This window comes from Rutilus rutilus, assembly GCF_951802725.1.
Source record: "Rutilus rutilus genome assembly, chromosome: 4".
NCBI lineage: Eukaryota > Metazoa > Chordata > Actinopteri > Cypriniformes > Leuciscidae > Rutilus > Rutilus rutilus.
This window is the reverse complement of record NC_140212.1, coordinates 51,739,915-51,755,025: the sequence shown is the minus strand read 5'-3', so window position 1 is coordinate 51,755,025 and position 15,111 is coordinate 51,739,915. Positions and strand designations below refer to the sequence as shown.

At 39.6% G+C, this 15,111-nt stretch overlaps 1 protein-coding gene across 1 annotated transcript in view; it reads right to left on the bottom strand.

The window, feature by feature from the left end:
- Positions 1–15,111, bottom strand: part of LOC311289593 (protein NLRC3-like) — a 258,776-nt gene that overhangs the window by 152,101 nt on the left and 91,564 nt on the right. The window lies entirely within an intron of this gene.

The window sequence follows — 15,111 nt, the reverse complement described above, 5'->3', positions numbered from 1 at the left end:
ACTCGGAAAAAGCTCATCCTCTCTGCAAAAGCTCCTAAACTGAGCAAGGTGGGCTCTTCTCAGAGCGGTCAAACTAACATGACAGACTGGCTTCCCTTATTGTTATGGAAGGCAGAGATTGACAACCTGCTCGAAAGGATTAAACCGGAAGTCCTTAAAGAGGTTGAAACTTCGCTCGACAGGAAAATAGATTGAGTTGTGCAGAGGTTTGACGTCTGTTCCTCGAAACTGGTGTGGTTGGACATGGGATTTGACGAAATGTATTGCAGAGACTCAGGCGTGAAGGTTGCTATGACTTCACATGGTGCAAGGTTTACAGAGTTAAGAGAACATGCTGGAATCCGCTGTGGAGAAAATTGACGATGCTGAGAATAGGAACTGGCGGTACAATGTGCGGATCATCGGTCCCCCAGAGGGCTGCGAGAGTAGCTACCCGGCTGCCTTTTTTCAGTCCTGGTTGCCTGAGATTTTACAATTGAGTTGTTTCAAGGGGAATTGGTTAAAATTGACAGATGTCATCGGGTCCCCTCGTGCCGACCGCCAACGGATCAACGTCCTTGTGCTGTCATTGTGAAATTTTATTATTAGTAGCACAGAGCCCAGATTATGCAGGCTGCAAGAAAGTGGACGACCTGGAGTACTACGGAGCCAGCATCATGTTGTTCGAGGATTTCTCCACAGTAGTGGCGAAGAAGAGGCAAGAGTTTTTTCAAGTTAAACCGGATCAAAGAGAAATAAATTGACTTTTCTACGTTCTACCCGGCAATTGTTAGGATTAAAGTGGACGGGTGAGAAAGGTTGTTTAACCCCCTGGGGTCGGAAAATGCGCTGGTGCGTTTTGCTGGATTTTCTTCACATAGTAGCACAATAAACTTAAATTACTCCATCATTTGTGGGCATACAGAAAAAAGAATTATGAAAAAAGAATCTGTGAGATGTCTACTTTAGTATGTGTCCACTTACAATCAAAACAAAACATTGTGCTTTTGTAAAATAAAGAAAATAAACAGGGTATGCTTTCTGTCTCTCTGTCTCTGTGAACTTTTTTTTCTTGAGCATGTCTATAAACTGAAACAAAACTCAGCGAATACTTGTCACACATTTATGAGCCATATATGTTTATAAACATTTAAGTGTGTACTTTTAAATGATCTGATTCAAAACAAAAACAAATATTCTCTGTTTAAGTAATTTGTATAAAACCAACAAGATGTCCAGTTTCTCAAACCCTTGCTCATTATTTTTAATGTTACCACGTCCATGTGCGCAAAAGATATTGACATGTAAATCGTCCACACGTCATGCGAACTCGCTCATTACCTCAAAAACAAAGCACCAAACTTGATCAGTTCTCTGCTTTTCGTTGAGTTTGGAAGACACACTGTGAGCTTACATTGGATTTACCTCAGAAGAAGAAGAACGCGATTTGAAGACAAGAAAGATGTAAGGTAAGAAATGTATTCTGAATTATATTAGTTAGTGTTATTGTTGTATAAACTTCACATTGCAGTTGAACTGTTGCTAGAGTAAAATGTATGACAGTCGACAGTGTGAGTGTTTACTCTAATATGGTGAATATTATAATGCAGGGTTCACCAATCTCGGTCCTGGAGGGCCGCTGTCCTGCAGAGTTTAGCTCCAACCAGCTCCAACACACCTGTTTGAAAGTTTCTAGTATGCCTAGTGAGACCTTGATTAGCTGGTTCAGGTGTTTAATTGGGGTTGGAGCTAAACTCTGCAGGACAGCGGCCCTCCAGGACCGAGATTGGTGAACCCTGTTATAATGTTTAGACCCGGGTTTACTGTTAAATATGGTGTTTGTGGATATCTGCTCAAACGACCTGGTTCACCATATATATTCATATATATATGCGCTATATGTGTGTGGGTGTATTTTGTAAATTTTAAAAAGCAATTTTAACCAGAAAAATCTAAAATGTATTACCAAAATCGTGCATCCCTATAGTTTCTCTTGATATCAGCATGTTCACAGCTGTTTTTTTGTTTTTGTTTTTTTTACAGGGACCAGATGCCACTGATGAGTTTTTAAATCTCCTCATTCTTTGTGCAAGGTTCCTCAGAATGATAGGGCCTGATAGCACCTGATAGGGCCATTATGGGAGGGTCTTTGTCTTTCTCAGGTGTGAAATCCATCAATATTCATGATGTGTTAATGCCTACTCGCATAAAGCTTTCTTACACAAAACATGTCTTACACATTTTAAATCATTATATTGTTTTATCTTAATGAGTAGTCAGGATGATTTTCACATAGTTTTGAAGTAAATATTTTAGGCTACATGATACAATTTTCAAAAGCCTTGTGAAGAAATAACCAGTATGGGTTTCATAACCTTATTTCAGTGACAACTGAAATATAAATGTTTTTTTCAAAAACCACGCATAAACGTTATTATCTCAAAACTACAAACTTTTACATACATGCTGCTGACATATTATTGTAGCAGAGTTTGTGCTGAATACAGTGTAATCAGACTTTAGCCATGAAAATGTCACAAGTAACAGAAATAAGCACAAATGTCAGCGCATGTCAGAACACCTCCCAAGGCCCAGAAAACACCTCAGACCCCAGAGGGTTAAGGACCCAAAGTAGGTGGCGGCCTTTTTGGATGTCATTGTGTCTCAAGGCGGCTCCCCATCACATACTTCTACGGATTGAGTGACTTTCCGTGGATCCTGGTATCTCTATACCAGTGGTTCTCAACCTGGGGCCTGCGCAAAATGCTGACCCCATTAAAAAATAAATTCCAGTTTTACCATTTAAAAAAAATTATTAATTAACATGAATTAAGAAATAACCGCCTGGATCTCAGGACAGAGCTCTCAAGTTAACTTGTCTTGGAAAATGCAATTGCTAAAACTGAATACAATACGAGATAGCTTAAAAGTGTCCCAGGCCATGACATTAGCAACGTTCAAAATTTCGTGGCACCTTGCCAAATACGGCAAATCAATCACTGATGGGGAACCAATTAAAAACTGTTTTCTGGGATCACAATGTCTTTTTGCTGATCTGAGCAACAAGAGCGAGATAATCCGCAGGATTAAAAGTCTACAGTTATCTCAGATATGTCTGAGAACTTGACAGAACAACTAAAAACTAAGCTAGCCACTGCTTCAGCACTCAGTTTGGCTGGAGATGAATCGACAGACATTGGAGATGTTGCTCAGCTTTGCATTTGGGTGAGGTGTGAATTCAGAAACTTTTGAGATTACGGAAGATTTATTGGCATTGAAATCCTTACATGAAGAAACAAGGGGCGAGGACATCCATAGAGCACTCAGTGAAGCATGAGTACGTGAGTACGGTGAGCGACCATGCAAGAATTGGGATGTTTTCAGCTTCCAGGAATTGTGTACACATCCTTGCAACATGGGGCCGTGCATTATCATACATACACCTCTCCAAAGTGCCAGACGCCCTCGAATGTGAGCATTTCCCCAATCAAGTCGGTTACGACGACGAACTGCAGTCAGGTCGAGACCACAATGAGGACGACAAGCATGCAGATGAGCAGTTTGTGCAGAAATTCTTTGGTTATGCAAACCGATTGTTGCAGCAGCTGTCCAGGTGGCTGGTCTCAGACGATCTTGTAGGTGAAGATGCTGGATGTGGAGGTCCTGGGCTGGTGTGGTTACACGTGGTCTGCGGTTGCGAGGCCGGTTGGATGTACGGCCAAATTCTCTGAAACGCCTTTGGAGACAGCTTATGGTAGAGAAATGAACATTCAATTCACGGGGCAACAGCTCTGGTGGACATTCCTGCAGTCAGCATGCCAATTGCATGCTCCTTCAAAACTTGCGACATCGGTGGCATTGTGCTGTGTGATAAAACTGCACATTTTTGAGTGGCCTTTTATTATGGCCAGCCTAAGGCACACCTGTGCAATAATCATGCTGTCTATTCAGCATCTTGATATTCCACACAACGGTATGATATGTGAGGTGGATGGATTATCTCGGCAAAGGAGAAGTGCTCACTAACACAGATTTAGACATTTGTGAACAATATGAACAAAAGAGAAATAGGCCTTTTGTATACATAGATAAAATGAGTTCAGCTCATGAAAAATGGGGGCAAAAACAAAAGTGTTGCGTTTATAATTTTGTTCAGTGTATATATATACAGTGAGGGAAATTATTTTTTGGACCCCCGCTGATTTTGTAAGTTTGCCCACTTACAAAGAAATAAAGGGTCTATAATTTGTATGGTAGGTTTATTTTAAAGGATAGAGGCAGAACATCAACCAAAAAATCCATGAAAAACATATTATATATAGGTTAAGGATGTCGCGATACCAAAATTCCAGTAGTCAGTATTTTTTACGGTTAAATTAAAATTTTAATTAAAATTAAAATCCATTAAAATTTTACGGTTCTCAGTACCAATTTCGGTACCACAGCAAAATCTGTTGAAACGATTTTTATTTTTTTATTTAACTATTTGAAATAAATATTAAATTCAATTCAATTACTTTATTATTTCTGACAGTAATCATAATTAAATAATACATATAAGCATTGAAGGCTACATGCTGTTTAAACGTAAATATTGCTTATAAAATATATATTGCTTGGCTGATCGATTGCTCCTGTCTGCCCTGCTGCTGCTGTGTTGCATTGCATTGGTTTGTGTCTGTAAGCTTCATATATATTTCTGTTTTGAATCATTATATACTATCATTCCTTGTTGTTTATACTGCTAAATATAACTTACTCAAAATCACACATTAACCTGACATCGCCATATATATATATTTTAGAATCTGAATCATTATTGCTAGCACAACACGCTAGTAATTCGCTAGCCTGTTAGCGTGCAATCCGTGCGCTCTTTATTTATTTATTTTTTTCTCTTGTGCGCTCGCGCCTTCCGTGTGCTCTTTATTTCTTTCTTTATTTTCTCTCACGCGCTCGCGCCTTTTACGGGTTCTGGTGAGTAAACTGTGGTGAGTATCAGTCAACAAACACGGTGAGTCATGTCATCTTCTCCTCTTATTGTTACCTGCACCTCATGTAACATGTTTAGCATAGCCTTCTCTGCCAGCACAGGATTTACATGTGATAAATGCAGGGAGATAGTCAGGCTGGCGGAGAAGATTTCAGAACTAGAGACACGCATCCAAACTTTAATCGAGGTTAATTGAAAGAGTGCAAGGGCTTTAGATACTTGGATGCGACTAGCTTAGTGAACTCTGTACATTGTTCGGTTCCAGCTGTAGAGCCCGTGCAGCAGGGCAACTGGGACAAAACACCGCTCTTCCGTTCCGATTACAACATCAAACAGATTCTCCCCACTCAGTGAAACACCCACTGAGAATCCTGTTGAATGTGCCCTAGTTATTGTCAATTCTATTACACCGAATGTGGAAATAAAGACACCAGCCACCATAGTCACATGTTTGCCGGGAGCCAGAGCGCCTGACATCAAAGCAAATTTAAAAGTACTGGCTAATGCTAATCGTAAATTCTCTAAGATTATTATTCATGGCGGCACTAATGATGTTAGACTCCGCCAATCGGAGATCACAAAAAGCCTAGAGGTGTGTGAACTCGCAAGTACAATGTTAGGCACTGTAATTTGCTCTGGCCGCCTTCCTGTTTGCCGGAGTGATGAGATAGTTAGTACATTGTCCTCACTCAATGGCTGTCTGTCTAAGTGGTGTCCGCAAAATAATATAGAATTCATAGACAATTGGAAAAGTTTTTGGGGCAGACCTGACCTGTTGAAAAGAGATGGTATTCATCCCTCCTGGGATGGTGCTGCTCTTCTCTCTTGTAATATGGCACATAGTCTAGAGCTCAAACATGACAATCTGGGGCTCAGGTCAGGAAGCAGACAAACTGGCTAAACCGACCATCTGCTAGCTGTCTCACGTCACCAAGGTCAGATAAATCCCATCACATAGAGCCTCTTTCACCTAGATATCATCATATAGAGACTGTGTCTCTTCCCCGAATTAGGACATACAAAAAACTCCTAAACCCATTTAAGTGTAAAAATTTAATTGATGTTCAACAAATAAAAAACAGATTTAATACGGATGAACAAATGATAAAGCTTGGGTTGATGAATATTCTATCCCTTACTTCAAAAGCACTTATTGTTAATGATATGATTACAGATTATAACCTAGATGTGCTGTGTTTGACAGAAACCTGGCTAAAACCAGACAATTACAATACTTTAAATGAGTCCACCCCGCAAGATTACTGTTATAAACATGAACCTCGTCTGAAAGGCAAAGGGGGAGGAGTTGCTGTAATTTATAGTAATATGCTCAGAATTACTGAGAAGTTTTGTTTTAAATTCAATGGGTTTTAAAAATTCTTTTGAAGTGTTGTTGCTAAATGTAACACTATCTAGTATAAATGATAAATCACGTTTAACATTTGTGCTGGCTACTGTATACAGGCCACCAGGGCACCATACAGACTTTAGCAAATAATTTACTGACTTTCTCTCAGAGTTAGTACTTGCTGCAGATAAAGTCTTAATTGTTGGTGATTTTAATATACATGTAGATAACGAAAAATATGCATTGGGATTGGCATTTAAAGACATTCTGAACTCTATTGGAGTTAGACAACACGTGTCAGGACCTACTCATTGTCGTAATCATACTCTAGATCTAACATTATCACATGGAATCAATGTTGATGCCGTTGAAATTCTGCAGCAGAGCGATGACATCTCAGATCATTATCTAGTCTTGTGTAAACTTAATTTAGCCAAGGCTGCAAATCAGACTCCGTGTTACAAATATGTTAGACCTATCACTTCTGCCACAATGAGCACACTCGGGCCCTTAAGAGAGCAGCCAGAAAAATGGAGCACAGCTGGAAGAAAACAAAACTAGAGGTATTTCGCATTTCATTGAAAGAGAGCACGATTGCATACAGAGAGACCTTGAAAGCTGCTAGATCTGCTTATTTTTCAAACCTATTAAAAGAAAATAAACAAAACCCTAGATATTTATTTGAAACAGTGGCTAAACTAACGAAAAATAAATCTTCAACCCCAGACGTTTCCAAGCAGCACAGCAGTAATGACTTTATGAACTTCTTCACTTATAAGATTGATAATATCATGGAGAAAATTATAACTATGCCACCGTCTACTACACTATCACATCAGGCAGTGCATTGTAGTCTCCCTGAGGAAAAATTTGCTATAGGAGAGGTAGAATTTACTAAACTCAATAAATCATCTAAATCGACAACATGTATGTTAGACCCTATACCGACTAAGCTATTGAAAGAGGTGCTTGTCATTAATTCATCTTTGTTTCTAGGATATGTACCGAAAACTTTTAAACTGGCTATGATTAAACCGCTTGTTAAAAAAATGCAACTTGATCCTACAGAATTAGTCAATTACAGGCCTATCTCGAATCTACCTTTTCTGTCAAAGATACTAGAAAAGGCAGTATCCTCACAACTATGTTCCTTTTTAGAAAGAAATTATATCTGCGAGGATTTTCAGTCAGGATTTAGACCGTACCATAGTACTGAGACAGATCACAAATGATTTGCTCTTATCATCCGATCGTGGTTGTATCTCGCTGTTAGTGTTACACGATCTAAGTGCTGCATTTGATACTATTGACCACAACATTCTTTTAAATAGACTCGAAAATGATGTTGGCATTAGTGGAATTGCATTAGCATGGTTTAAATCATACTTATCTGACTGTTATCAGTTTGTAGCAGTAAATTAAGAGATGTCTTATCGATCACAAGTTCAGTATGGCGTACCACAAGGCTCAGTACTAGGACCGTTGCTGTTCACTCTGTACATGCTACCCTATCATTAGGAAGCATGGAATTAGTTTTCACTGTTATGCTGATGATACTCAGCTCTATATTTCTTCACGCCCTGACAAAACTTACCAATTCACAAAATTAACGGAATGCATAGCTGATATAAAAAATTGGATAACTAGTAATTTCTTACTACTTAATTCTGAAAAAAAAAAACATAGATTCTAATTATTGGACAAAAAACTTCCTCATGTAATAACCTAGAATACTGTCTAACACTTGATGGCTGCTCTGTTAAGTCCTCGTCGTCGGTTAGGAACCTGGATGTGCTCTTTGATACCAATCTTTCATTTGAAAGTCACGTGTCTAGTATCTGTAAAACCGCATTTTTCCATCTTAAAAATATATATAAATTACGTCATATGCTCTCATTGACAAATGCGGAACAATTAGTTCATGCTTTCATTACCTCAAGGCTAGATTATTGTAATGCTCTAATGGGTGGTTGCCCTGCACGCTTGATAAACAAATTACAGCTGGTCCAAAACGCAGCAGCTTACCAGAACCAGGAAGTATGACCATATTAGCCCTTTTCTGTCAACACTGCATTGGTTCTCTATTAAATGTGGGGTATGTGATTCTCTTTTTTGTCCAGTTTTTCAAAATCACTTGAAATCCTATTCCTAACCCACTTACAGCCACTGAGTTAGAAGCACTGAAATGAAAATTAAGCAATTTAATCATCTGTGGAATGGGCAGGACTCGAAAAACTCCAGCCAATCATTTCCAAGACCACCTAGAATCATTGGACAGTAAGTTTGTCAATCAAACGGTCTAACCCGGTTGTACCATACCCCCCTCCCCCCATCCCCCTCGCGTGCATGAACGCGAGAGACAGAAAGAGATTAATGGGTGGAGTCAGGGCCAGCGTTGGAGGAAAGAAGGTAGGGCCATTTGAGTTGTGTATTTTCAAAATCTGCCAGCCCATACCCTACCTTTAAACATCGTATAAATTTTAAAATATTGCTGATTACTTACAAAGCACTAAATGGTTTAGCTCCGCAGTACTTGAGCGAGCTCTTAATGCATTATAGTCCTTCACTTCTATTGCGATCTCAAAATTCCAAAACTTTGTAACAGTCTTCCTAACATTGTCCGGGAAGCAGAAACACTCTGTCAGTTCAAAGCTAGATAAAAACACATCTCTTTGACCTAGAATACAAGTCAAGTCAAGTCAAGTCATCTTCATTTATATAGCGCTTTTAACAATGTAGATTGTCTCAAAGCAGCTTTACAGAGATAAATGTATAATTTAACGTAAGATTGTTTTGGCTTTATAGCGGTTTTTATTAAATAACTTTAATAAAGTTATTTTCCAGCTAAAGTTAATTTTGATTGATTCGCTTCCGTCGCAACGATCATTTGTTTTTAAATTAGGGCCGCCAAGACGACACCATTCTCTCTACACAGACTTTAAACGCGAACCTGTGAGAAACGCTGATGGCGTTCAGATGCGCATTAAGAACGGGTTCTATAGTTATGTGCGTTGATGTGTGCAGGTTTGGAATTCCCTAAAAACCAAGCCTAAACAAATTACTGGTGTTTCCTTACAGTTTTGATTCAGAATTTTATTTTATTTTATTAATTCGGGGTAGATACGCAAATTGAGTTTTCCCGACGACGCTTTATCTGTAGAGTGGGAAAGGGATCCTCCATAGGGAGAGACTAGTTGGCACTTCAGCACTGCACTGACATCGGGTCCAGGCGAAGGCCCTTCGTCAGATCTGGAAACGGCCTGGATCCGGCAGGCTGCGGGAAAACCTTGGGATAAACAAAGACACTAAAATTAGCGTAGATGCCATTCTTCTCATGATGTAACAAGTACATCAGGATTTATGGGAAGTGTTCCCGGTTCCAGCTGACCTAATCTATGCAGCCTAATATTGAATTATAGAAGTCTATAATGTATTATGTGAACGCTATGTCAAAGAGATGTGTCTTTAATCTAGATTTAAACTGACAGAGTGTGTCTGCTTCCCGGACAATGGTAGGAAGGCTGTTCCAAAGTTTTGGTGCTAAATAGGAAAAGGATCTACCGCCAGCAGTTGATTTTGATATTCTAGGTATTATCAACTGGCCGGAATTTTGAGATTGCAATAGACGTGAAGGAGTATAATGCGTTAAGAGCTCGCTCAAGTACTGCGGAGCTAAACCATTTAGTGCTTTGTAAGTAATCAGCAATATTTTAAAATTGATGCGATGTTTAATAGGGAGCCAGTGCAGTTTTGACAGAACCGGGCTAATATGGTCATACTTCCTGGTTCTGGTAAGAACTCGAGTTGCTGCGTTTTGAACTAGCTGTAGTTTGTTTATTAAGCGTGCAGGGCAACCACCCAGTAGAGCATTACAATAATCTAGCCTTGATGTCATGAACGCATGAACTAATTGTTCCGCATTTGTCAATGAGAGCATATGACGTAATTTAGATATATTTTTAAGATGGAAAAATGCGGTTTTACAGATACTAGACACGTGACTTTCAAATGAAAGATTGGTATCAAAGAGCACACCCAGGTTCCTAACCGACGACGAAGACTTAACAGAGCAGCCATCAAGTGTTAGACAGTATTCTAGGTTATTACGTGAGGAAGTTTTTTGTCCAATAATTAGAATCTCTGTTTTTTCAGAATTTAGAAGTAGGAAATTACGAGTCATCCAATTTTTTATATCAGCTATGCATTCTGTTAATTTAGTGAATTGGTAAGTTTCGTTAGGTTTTGAAGAAATATAGAGCTGAGTATCGTCGGCATAACAGTGGAAGCTAATTCCATGTTTCCTAATGATATCTCCTAAGGGTAGCATGTACAGAGTGAACAGCAGCGGTCCTAGTACTGAGCCTTGTGGTACGCCATACTGAACTTGTGATCGATGAGACATCTCATCATTTACTGCTACAAACTGATAACGGTCAGATAAGTATGATTTAAACCATGCTAGTGCAATTCCACTAATTCCAACATAGTTTTCTAGTCTATTTAAAAGAATGTTGTGGTCAATGGTGTCAAATGCAGCACTAAGATCGAGTAACACTAATAGAGAGACACAACCACGATCGGATGATAAGAGCAAATCATTTGTTACTCTAACGAGAGCAGTCTCAGTACTATGGTATGGTCTAAATCCGGACTGAAAATCCTCGCAGATATCATTTCTTTCTAGAAAGGAACACAGTTGTGAAGATACTGCCTTTTCTAGTATCTTTGACAGAAAAGGTAGATTCGAGATCGGCCTGTAATTGACTAATTCTGAAGGATCAAGTTGCATTTTTTTAACAAGCGGTTTAATCATAGCCAGCTTAAAGTTTTTTGGTACGTATCCTAGAGACAAAGACGAATTAATGATATTAAGAAGAGGATCTATGACATCTGGAAGCATCTCTTTCAGTAGCTTAGTCGGTATGGGGTCTAACATACATGTTGTAGATTTAGATGATTTAACGAGTTTAGTAAATTCTTCCTCTCCTATAGCAACGAATGAATCAAATTTTTCCTCAGGGAGGCTACAATGCACTGCCTGATGCGATACTGTAGTAGACGGTTGCATAGTTATAATTTTATCCCTGATATTATCAATCTTATAAGTGAAGAAGTTCATAAAGTCATTACTGCTGTGCTGCTTGGAACCTTCGGTGCTTGAAGCTTTCTTTTTCGTTAGTTTAGCCACTGTTTCAAATAAATACCTAGGATTATGTTTATATTCTTCTAATAGGTTTGAAAAATAAGCAGATCTAGCAGCTTTTAAAGCCTCTCTCTAAGCAATCGAGGTCTCTTTCCATGAAATGCGAAATACCTCTAGTTTTGTTTTCTTCCAGTTGCGCTCCATTTTTCTGGCTGCTCTCTTAATACACATAACACATTATAGACTGCATAGATTAGGCCAGTCGGAACCGGGAACACTTCCCATAAATCCTAATGTACATCATAAGAAGAATGGCGTCTACGCTAATATTAGTCTCTCTGTTTATCCCAAGGTTTACCGCAGTCCGCCAGATCCAGGCCGTATCCAGATCTGATGAAGTATCTGTGCCTGGACGTGACAACAGCGCAGTCCTGAAATGTCCACTAGTCTCTCCCCAGTGAAGGCCTCCTTCCCTTCCCTTTACCTCTCTACAGATAAAATCGTTGTAGGGATAATTCTGGTTTGTGTGGCTACGCGGAAGCGATGAAAATTCTGTTTTATAAATTTTAAGGCCAAACAGGTGGTTTGTTGAGGGTTGGTTTGTGGGGAAGGACTAGATGCCAGCGCACATATATTCAAACGCACATACCTATAGACTGAACTCATAATACGCATGTGCATGCCATCTGCGTTCTCACAGGTTCGAGTTTTTAAAGTTTGCGTAGAGAGAATTTAAGAGTTTTCTGTTAAAACGGTGTCATGTTAGCGGCCCCTAAGTTAATAACTACTGATCATTGCGACGGATGTGAATCAATCAAAACTTTAGCTGGACAATAACTTTATTCTAGAGCTGCTATAAAGCCAAAACAATCTCTGTTACTTTAATTTCCTATTATCACTGTAAAGCTGCTTTGGAACAATCTACATTGTTAAAAGCACTATATAAATGAAGATGACTTGACTTGACTATAAAAAAATTGAGTGAAAAATAAGCAACCTTCTATTGACACATTATTATTATTATTAGTAGTAGTAGTAGTATTTTTAATACATGGAGACGTAGCTAAATCTACTGTACAGTAGCCTAATATAATTATTTCTGTCAATTTCTTCAAGTTAAACCAAACTTTTATTTTGACGGGTTGCCGCGAAGATCTTTGAATTTATGTGTGTGTATGATATGACGATAGTTTTTGTCAAATTAAACAGTAAAATGCTCATGAAGTGACTCTCAGAGTGGCTCTGGAGATGAATTTCATCATGTCATCATATCGTGAGGCAGCAGAGACTGAAAACAGCACAAGCGTCACTCGTGCTTCAGTGTGTGTGTGTGTGTGTGTGTGTGTGTGTTTGTGTGTGTGTGTGTGAGGTAAATGAAACCGCACGTCTGCGCCATTCATTCACACAGAGACAAGAAGAACATGCAGGGTTAATATTTAAATAGTCTTTTCGCAGTTTAATATACACAGACACTATATAAATCTTGGTATATATCTGTCAGGGTTCTGCCCTGTCAGCTTTGTCTGTGTTGTCTTTGTTTCATGTCTCTATGTTTGTGTTGTGCTTAAACACATGGCTTTGTCTTTGTTTGTGTTGGCCATGTGCTCCTCTGTTCCTGCCTCCTTGTTTCCCAGTACCACGCCCCCTTGTCTAGTTGAGTCCTCATTTGTCTAAGTGTTGTCACCTGTACTTCATAGTTTGTTTCTTGTTACTAAGTTTCAGTCCTGTCCTACTAGCAGAGCGTCCCTGGCTGTTTACACTCTTTGCTTTGGAGCAAGCCTGGTGCTAAGCCTGAGATCCCTGAGTGCTTTGCCTGGTGTACTTGAAGTTCCTGTCTGGCTATTGCTGGTATTCTCAGGCCTCATTCTGCTCTGCCATTACTACTCTCCAGCCTACAGTCCTCTTGTGCTAGTTACAACTGCTGCTTGGCTAGTTACAACAGCTGTCATTGTGTCTCATCCCTGCCTATGGTCTGGACTGTTCACCTCTCCCACCACATCTTGTCATCTGTCTACTGTTTGTCAATAAACCGGTTAACACTCGTTCTGCATTTGAGTCCTCCTTCATAGACCCGTGACAATATCGGCTAGTGCTCTTAGTAAATAAGTTAGTCTGGAGCCCCGCGCTTAGATAAACACGGACGTGACTGAAAGCAGCTGCCTATTAGTGGGTACCAAATATACCCGGTACTACAGAAATGCTGGTATTGTCACATTTTCATTACCAACTTGGTACCGAAGTACCGGTACTTTGACAACACTAATATAGGTTATAAATTGATTTGCATTACAATTAAAAAAGTATTTGATCCCCAAGAAAAACATGCCTTAGTACTTGGTGTAGAAACCCTTGTTGGCAAGCACAGAGGTAAGACGTTTCTTGTAGTTGGTCATCAGGTTTGCACACATCTCAGGAGGGATTTTGGTCCATTCCTCCTTACAGATCCTCTCTAAATCCTTATGCCTTATTGGCTGTCGTTTTTGCAACTCAAAGTTTCAGCTCCCTCCACAGATTTTCTGTAGGATTAAGGTCTGGAGACTGGCTAGGCCACTCCAAGACCTTCATGTTCTTTTTCTTGAGCCACTCCTTTGTTGCCTGGCTGAGGGAAGGAGGTTCTCGTCCAAGATTTTACAATACATGGCCCCGTCCATCAGACCCTCAATACAATGAAGTCGCCCTGTACCCTTAGAAGAGAAACAGCCCCAGAGCATGTATCTACCTCCATGCTTGACTGTAGGGATGGTGTTCATGGGGTCACAGTCAGCATTTCATTTAAGTTGATGCCAAAAAGCTAAATTTTGGTCTCATCTGACCACAGCACTTTCTCCCAAGCCTTCTCAGAATCATTAGATGTTCATTGGCAAACTTCAGATGGTCCTGTACATGTGCCTTCTTCAGCAGGTGGACCTTGCGGGCACTGTAGGATTTCAATCCATTGCAGTGTAGTGTCTTACCAATGGTTTGCTTGGTGACTGTGGTCCCAACTGCCTTGAGATCATTAACAAGCTCCTCCTGTGTAGTTCTGAACTGATCCTTCACCTTTCTCCGTATCATCTGTACCCCATTAGGCGAGATCTTACATGGAGCTACATACAGAGGGCGATTGATGGTTATTTTGTATTTCTTCCATTTCTGAAAAATGGCACCAACAGTTGTCTCCTTCTCACCAAGCTTCTTGTTGATGGTCTTGTAGCCCATTCCAGCCTTGTGCAGGTCTCCAATCTTGTCCCTGATGTCCTTTGACAGCTCTTTGGTATTGCCTATGGTGGTGGAGAGGATGGAATGGAAGATACAAATTCTGTGGACAGGTTTCTTTTATACACATTACAAGCTGACATTAGGAGTACTTTCTTAAAGTGACAGGACTAATCTGTGTTCCACATGGGTACATAACCAATCTGTTGGAGGCAGAATTATTGCTGGTTGGTAGGGGATCAAATACATATTTCACTCAAGGCAAGGCAAGGCAAGTTTATTTATATAGCACATTTCAAACACAATGGCAATTTAAAGTGCTTTACATAGAAGAAATTAAAATAAGAAAAAGAAATAAGAAAAAAATACAGTACAGTACAAACAGTCGGACGAACAGTGGCACAGTGCTCTTTCATTAAATGCACAGCTAAACAGATGTGTTTTGAGTTTGGA